The 8,860-nt window shown below is 37.1% G+C and overlaps 1 pseudogene across 1 annotated transcript; it reads left to right on the forward strand.

The window, feature by feature from the left end:
- Window positions 1-345: 345 nt before the first annotated feature.
- On the forward strand, window positions 346-3,861 carry LOC308421978 (proteasome subunit alpha type-6-like; annotated as a pseudogene). Its single transcript has 2 exons — window positions 346-413; window positions 3,151-3,861. The product of its transcript is annotated as a proteasome subunit alpha type-6-like (transcript).
- The last annotated feature ends 4,999 nt before the right edge of the window (window positions 3,862-8,860 follow it).

Below are 8,860 nucleotides of genomic sequence, written 5' to 3' on the forward strand. Positions count from 1 at the left end.
ATGCTTTCTGCAAACTGTGCCACCTACATAATATAGAATTAACATGTTTGCATAATTCAAATCTACAGAGACTTTACTATAATCTATTTAAATACTTAGTATAAATATATACATGCCTATTAGTAAATGGCGCTCTACATGTAAACCCAAGAAACCTCTGATAGTGCTAGGAATATAGCTACGTGAAGAGAAGAGAGCTGGTCTAAAGTACATAAAACCGTTGGTTTCAACCTCAGCAGCGAGAGACAGACAGACAGATAGACAGAGACAGATAGAGAGAGACGATATCAATTAATTGAAATGTGATAAAATACTAATACATTTGTAGTACCAATTTTCAATTAGATGGAAGCAACTCAACTTTTCCAACCTTACAATTTCTGTCATTCCTCTCAGAATGACACTGAAGCCCAGTGAGTAATAAAAAGTTGTCAAGAAAATTACACACAAAGTCTACAGTGACTGCCTACTTCCTATTTAATGAGTGTTGTTTACACCCATTTGAATTTACTTATTTGACATGAATAAAATAACGTGTGTCGAGAGCTAGTTGGTTTATTTCTGCTTGAGAAAATTACTTTAAAATTTTTGCAATTGCTTTTCAACCCTGAAGTTATTTGTTTTGCCTTCCTATCATCATCATTCTAATACATTGAATAAACACTTTGCATTTTTTTCTTCTGGTTAAAAATTATATCAATATCATATAAAATATGCACTATTTGCATTATAATTTTTTCTGCAAATTTTTCAGAAAATAAACTAAATACTGTAGCATTAGCTCCAAGGCAAATGAATGTCTGATGCATCTAAATTACTCTACAGTAATAAAATATGTTTTTAGTTATTAAGTGCTATACTTTGTTAAAATTTTCAACACTAATAAATATATGAATTTATTTTGAAAAAGTTCTAATATAATACAAATAAAAGAAAATCTTTTTCAACTGCCAAGACTTCTAGCAGACAACCTCAAAAAGGCATAGCATGTCTCTTGAAGGCTGGCCAGCAAGCCAGATTTTAGTCTCAGCCTCATTTTTTTGTCATTCGTAAATCAGCTGCAATTCATCATAAATACGAATTTTTCTCTTCACCATTTATGTTTAGACAAAAGGTAATTTCTAGTATTGATTCTTTTGCAAGATTACAGACATTTATTTAACATGTTCAAATATCTTTAGATTACTCAGACAACAAATTGTTGTTAAGGAAAAAGTTATAAATCCTAGGCTTTTTAAAATTGTACTGCTCAGTACAACATTTGATGATCAATTGTATCAGTTTGCCTGATGTTAAAGAACACCTTTATATTAAGGAGAGAAAGAAAAACTTTAGAGAAACAATATAAATGTTTTTAAATTTATTTACATCAGTAAAGCTAGTCCCCCTCTGAGGGTCCCTTGGACCATCTACCCTCCCCTTTTCCTCTGAGAAGATGCCCCCCAAGCTACTCCCCCATCCTGGCACATCATGTCTCTGCAGAATAAGGACCATCCTCTGTCACAAGGAAACCCTGTCATGGAACTGATTCCACAGTCAGGCAAAAGCTTTGGGGTCAGGCCCTTCTCTAGTTGTTCGGGACCCACAGGGAGACAGAACTGCATGTCTGCTACATAGGTACCAAAGCTTTTGGTCAACCTTGTGTATGCTGTTTGGTTGGTGACGCAGTCTCTGAGAGCTCCCAGAGATCAAGGTTAGTTGACTCTGTTGGTCTTCCTGTGGAGTTCCTATCTGCTCCAGGGCCTACAAGTTTCCATAGCTGTTTATTTCTGGGTCTTCAATTTCATTTCACTCATCAACATTTCTGCTTCTGTACAATTACTATACAGTTTTTAATCAATATTGCTTTATAATATAGCTTGAGATCAGGGATGGTTATTTCTCTGGAAATTCTTTTATTGCACAGGATTATTTTAACTAACCCGGGGTTTTTTGTTTTTCCATATGAAGATAAGAATTGCTTTTTGGAGGTCTATAAAAATGTGTTGAAATTTGGATGGAAATTTTATTGAATGTATAGATTACTTTTGGTAAGTTGCTGGGGGTGTTAGTCCTGCCCAATCCATGAACATCTCCTGTTATCTTCAATTTATTTCTTCAGGAACTTGAAGTTCTTGTCATACATATCTTTCATTTCTTTGGTTAGAATTACACCAAGATATTTTATATTATTTTTTGACTATTGTGAAGGGTGTTATTTCCCTAATTTTTTTACTCAGCCTGTTTATCCTTTGAGGAAAGAGAAGCTACTGATTTTTTTTGAGTTAATTTTATATCCAGCCACATTGCTGAAGCTGATTATGAGCTGTAGGCATTCTCTGATAGAATTTTGGGGGGTCACTTTATGTATACAATCATATCATCTACACACAGTGATACCTTGACTTCTTCCTTTCCAATTTGTATCACCTTCATCCCCTGTTGTTGTCTTATTGCTCTAGCTAGAAATTCAAGTACTATATTGAATAAATATGGAGAGAGTATCTTGTCCCTGATTTTAGTGAGGTTGCTTCAAACTTCTTTCCATTTAATTTGATGTTGGCTGTTGATTTGTTGTATGTTGCTTTTATTATGAGTAGTTATGTGCCTTATATCCCCAATCTCTCCAAAACTTTTAACATGAAGTGGTGTTGGATTTTGCCAAAGGCTTTTTAAGCATCTAATGAGACGATCATGTGATTTTTTAAGTTTGTTTATAAGGTAGGTTGCATTAATGGATTTTGGTATATTGAACCACCCCTGCATTCCTGGGGTGAAGCCTGCTTGATCATGGTGGTTGTCTTTGAAGTGTTCTTGAATTTGGTTTGTTAGAATTTTATTGAATATTGTGCTTCGATGTTCATGAGGGAAACTCGTCTGAAATTCTCTTTCTTTGTTGAGTCTTTGTGTGGTTTAAGTATGAAAATGGAATTCTGCACTAAAACAATCTGGCCCTGAGCTTTTTGTTTGGGAGACTTTTAATTACTGTGTCTATTTCCTTAGGAGTATTGAGATAGTTTACCTGATTTTGTTTAACTTTGGTAAGTGGTATCTGTCTAGAAAATTACCATCTTTGTTTAGATTTTCCATTTTAGTGGAGTGCATGCTTTTGAAATAAGACCTAATGATTTTGGCAGACTGAATTTAAAATAGTGGAAACACCATTTTCAGTGGTTCTAGCACCAATTTTAACAGTCACATCACCATTTTCTCTCCTGTGTACCGAGTAGAATATGTTAAGCTACTAACCAGGGTGGACTTACATCGGTAGCTGTCAGAGAAAAGAACTTCACAGCTATTGTCACACAGAAGAAAGTACTCCACAAACTTCTGGATCCCATCACAGTGACTCACTTATTCAAGATAACAGAAAGCATTGGCTGTGTGATGGCAGCAGTGACAGGTGACAGCAGATCCCAGGTACAGGGGGCAGGCTAGGAGGCAGCAAGCTGCAAATACAAATATGGCTACGAGATTCCTGAGGACATGCCATGTAAAGGAATTTATGATATTACTCAAGTCTACATGCAGAATGCTGAAATGAGGCCACTTGGTTGTTGAATGACTTTAATTGGTATAGATGAAGAACAAGGCCCTCAAGTGTCCAAGTGTGACCCTGCAGGCTACCACTGTGACTTTAAAGCCACCACAAGAAGAGTTAAGCAGACAGCTCTCTTGGGAAAAAAAGTGAAGAAGAAATTTGATTGGACATTTACACAGACAGTGGAAAAAGCATTTACATGCCTGCTTACTGTTCTGTTGATTGCTTTCAAACTTTCATAAATAGATATTGGAGTAGTTACAGTTGAGAATCCTAAATTCAGGATTCTTACAGAAGCAGAGATTGACGCTCACCTTGTTGCCCTAGCAGAGAGAGATTGAACACTCTTATTAGCTTACCAGATCCATGATGCCATGTGCCTGTGTGTTTGGTAACAACAATCCGACATCATAGAGGCCCTGGATTGAAGAATGAGACTCTCCCATTCCTCCTGCCACTGACTGGTTAGGACTCTGTATAAATAAAACAGTGCTATTGGGGGGATAAAAAGACCTAGTAATTTTTTTTTAATTCCGCTGTTTTTGTTGTTATGTCTCCCTTTTCATTTCTAAATTTTGTTACTTTGGATACTGTCTGTGTGCCTTTTGCTTAGTTTGGCTCAGAGTTTATCTATCTTTTTTATTTTTCTCAAAGAAGCAGCTCTTGGTTTTGTTGATTCTTTGTATTGTTTTCTATGTTTCTAGTTGATTGATTTCAGCCCTGAGTTTGACTATTTCCTACTCTCTTCACCTCTTGAGTATGTTTCTTCCTTTTGTTGTAGAGCTATCAGATTTGCTGTTAAGTTACTAGTATGGAATCTCTCCAATTTCTTTTCGAAGGCACTTAATGCTATGAATTTTCCTCTTAGGACTGATTTAATTGTGTCCCATAAGTTTGAGTATGCTATGCCTTTATTTTCATTAAATTCTAGGAAAACACTTAATTTTCTTTCTTTGTTTCTTCCCTGACAAAATGATCATTGAGTAGAGAGTTGTTCAATTTCCAAGAGTATGTGGGTTTTCTATTGTTTTTGCTGTTGGGGAAGTTCAGCCTGAAGCCATGGTGATCTGATAAGATGCAGGAGGTTATTTCAATCTTCTTGTATCTATTGAAGTTGGTGTTATGCCCAATTATGTGGTGTTTTTTACTGAGGGTTCCACAAGATGCTGAGAAGATATATTCTTTTGTTGGAAGTGAAAAGTTCTGAAGATATCTGGTAGCTCTATTTGGTTCATAACATCTGTTAGTTTCAATGTTCCTCTGTTTAGTTTCTGTTTTGATGATTGTCCATTGATGAAAGTGGGGTGTTGAAGTACCCTGCACTATTATTGTGTGGTGTTCAGTGTGTGATCTGAGCTTTAGTAAGGTTTCTTTTATGAACATGAAATTCATTTCCTCTTTAAAGGATTCTACCTGTTTGACTGTGTTTTGCTGTATTTTTAAGGGAATTATTTATGTGCTCTTTAAAGGCCTTTATCATCTTCATGAGATGAGATTTAAGGTCACAGTCTTGTTCTTCAGGTGTGTTAGGACATCCAGGGCTTACTGTGGTAGGAGAGCTAGATTCTAATGATGCCATATTGTACTGACTTCTGTTGATTATGTTCTCTGAGATTGCCTTTTGCCATCTGGTTATCTCTGGTGTTGCTTAGCCTGGTAGTCACTGGGTGTCCCAGATTGAAGCAGGCATCCTACAAGGCAGGGTGGGGCTGTGGGTGGGGAGTGATGTGCCAATCCTCTAATGCAGGTTAAGGTGTGGACTGGAAGGAAGATGGAGCTCTGATAGTGTGAGTCAGAGTTCACCACCACTGGGCCTGCTGGAGGGCAGGGGAGGGGGTTTAGCATGCTTGTCTCACCTGGGTATCCCAGGTTGGAGCAAGCCTCCTAAGAGACATGACTAGTGGTAGGGTTAGGTGGGAGTGATGTGCCAATCTGAGATTGCCGGTGGGAGTGTGGACCAGACAGAAGATCATAACTGAATATTGAGTGAAGTCAAGAATGTAGACCTAAAAAAATAACTAGCTTTCCAGGCTCTTCTGGTAGACTCCACAGAGGAAAGATCTACAAAATAAAAGGTCTTCTAACTGAGTGACATTGTAAATACAAAACAGCTCTATTACTTCTGATTTGCCATTAGTCAGAGTGATAAAAGTAAAAGTAGGTGACACTATGCCCACACTTAAATAAATAACATTTTAAAGCACACTAATGCATACTTCTACAGAGACCATAAAGTAAAAATGAAACTCTGCATGTTATTGTTTATGTTTTCTCTGTAGCAAAGTACACATTTCCTGCTCGGTCCTTTCATATAAACAGTGAACATTTGGAAATGACCACTAAATGACCTATTTTCTTAATGATTAGGATCTTTCATCTTCTAAGTGTGGATATAAATTAATTTAAAGATTATAAAAGTATCTCTATTTGTACAACTACATGTCTAGCTTTACTCTGATTTTAATGACCTTTCCAAATTTTTATTTCTGACCCTTTTATTTTCTAATTGATGTTTTTAATCTAGTGTTTCAAAGACAAGAATTCAGCATTCGACCTCAGTATTACTTTATTTCTTGTTAATTCACAAGTTTTTGAGACAGGGTCTCACTATGCAGCTCTGGCTGTCCTGGAACTCAGAATGCATACCAAGCCAGACTTGAACTCATCGAGCTCCATCTGCCTCTGCATCCTGAGAGCTGGATTAAAGGTATAGACTACTATACCCAGCTATTAATTCTCATTTCAATTGTCTATGTTCTTTTTGGTTTGTGAATATGACAATCTCCAGCAACCATAACCTGTCTCTTCTATAACCCTGACCCTACAATCAAACTGTAGATTCAGGTAAAATTCCAATCTGTATTTTAAAATCCCATATAATTAATGATGATAGAAGTCCCCAGTATCACCCCAAGATCCAGTAACTGCTAGGGTAGGTCACAGACCTACATATAATTATACTTTTAGCTGCAATCTATATTATGAAATGATACAAACTAAATTGATAAAGGAAATATATACCCAGGGCAAGATCCATGCCAAATACAACCCCTACTCTAGACCTCAGAGTCTTCTCCTACCCAGCCCCAAGACAAGCAGGGCAACACAACAAGATTATAATCAAGTGTCTGGGGCTGGGTAGCCTGAGTTAGAACAATAACTCCAGCTTGTGTCAAGTCGACACAAAACTTGTACTCACAGAACAGTACTCAAAGTGACCACTTTTTCATAGCAATTTACTCCCAATCGCACAGTTGCCCCTCAACTTCCTCAGGCACTACCAGGCTCTGCACCTTCTCAGTACCAAAGCTTCATGGGGTATGCTGAGTAAATAGACAAATGGAACCAAAATCAAATGGAAATGCACACTAAAGACCTAGAATAGGCAGAGTCACTGAGGCAAACACATTGAATGATAAGATTTTTATCTAGGAAATTACTAAGGCAGACCTCTGAATGTATCAATGATATTGATTCCAAAACCTATTAATTCATGGGTGCTCTGACCTAATGAATGAATCAGTCCCTTAGTGAATTTGTAATATGATGACATCATTGGGAGGTGGTGAAAGGTACCAGACCCTAGTTTTAAGTACTGATTGTGGTTGTATGAAAGTTTCATCTTGCCCCTGCACCTTGTTGTAATCCTTCACTCTGTTTCCTGACCACAATGACCTAAACAGTTCTACTCAAGTACAGTTTCTCCTTGCCATGATAAACTGAAAATTTTGAAATCAGTGGCCAAGTATGTACTCAATCTTATTAGAGTTTAAAGGGGAAAATTCTCAGAATTTGTAAATCTAAGCAGCTTCTCAGAGTAGAATAGAAGAGAATTGGCAATATAATGTATAAAGATAACAAACAAAACTAAACTATACACTTCAGAGAGTAAATTACACACCATATAAATTATACCTCAATAGAATTCTGTTTCTTTTTTCATAAGATTCTATAACCCTGGAGTCAATGGTTTCCAAACTAGGGCTTTTTGGATAATTTAGTCTACATGATTAAAAATAGCACCATTCTGGAAGTACTCATTTTACTCCCTGCTAGTTAACAGATTAGTGTTAAACACCATTATTTCATGAAAACATGCACTCCAGAAGGAGGTAGCAAGTGGAAACAACGCCAGTGAGAACAAGCAAGAGATGTGTTCAGGGTGTAAGCACAGCCATGAAGATGTAAAGGCACACAATGCATTGGGAATACTTTGTGGGAAAACAGAGAAAGGCATCAGACAGGCTCTCTGTAGAAGTCATGGCCTCTAAGAAAATGAGAAAGAGGCTGACAGATACAGAGTGTCTTGTGTGCTTGGTATGAAGAGCACATTTGTCTTCCTCTCACTGGTTCTGATTTGAAAGTTGAGTCAAGAGCGGAAACGTGGTCATTTACCATAGTCACACAAATGGGTACTAGTTGTGTAGGCCACATTTTTCTTCCTGGACTCATTGTTCCAGATGTGGTATGGCCTCCTAAACTAATTACTGAAGAGGCTGTGGCAGGGCTTCAGGATGATGAGGGAAATGAGACATAATTTTGTTTTCTTTTATATTCTGGATATTGTTGCTAGATTCCTTCTTAGTTTAGCACAAATTTTGTAGAGCAAAAAGCATCACTGTTATGAGAGCCAGGTCTTCCTCAGGCAGGCAGAAAGTGAACTCCATATAAACAAGCTCCCAATTCTGTACAGATTTTTCAGGTAACCAGAACATGGTTCAAGATCAAGTCTTAAGATCAAGGTGATAACTCCACTTCACTGCATTTGACATGTATTCTTGATGAATTTCAGGGTACACACAGACAATGCTCTCCTTATTCTCAAGGGTTATGTTCTTCTCACTGTGGTGCTCCCTACACTCTGCAAAACATAGCTGAGGTGATTTTCCTCAGCCTTTGAAACAAAATTTCTGCAGAATTACAGTCCCTGTTAGTTAATGTCAGTGGCTTGAAGTTTCTCAACTCTTGTATCCTTCTTGTATAGTAACTATTGATTTATGAGATGACAATGTTACCACATCTAAATTTATTGTATTGGTCATGTGGGTTTCTGCATATTCTGCAGAAAGAGAAATATGTGCAATTTTCAGTACTCCTGGTTCTTAGGACAAAAGGTCTAGAATTTTCCTCTTGAACAATATCATTTATTAACTGCTCACCCACACTACATTCTGTGTGATTCATACACACCAAAACAAACTGATAGAATGGACATATGTGTGAATATATATGTATAATTATAAATGTGTGTGTAAATATCTGTGTGTGTGTGTGTGTGTGTGTGTGTGTATGTGTGTGTGAAAGCCCCAAAATCCAACACTTCTTCAGTCCGTCATGCTG

The sequence above is a fragment of the Micromys minutus genome (assembly GCF_963924665.1).
Source record: "Micromys minutus genome assembly, chromosome: 6".
NCBI classification, from domain to species: Eukaryota; Metazoa; Chordata; class Mammalia; order Rodentia; family Muridae; genus Micromys; species Micromys minutus.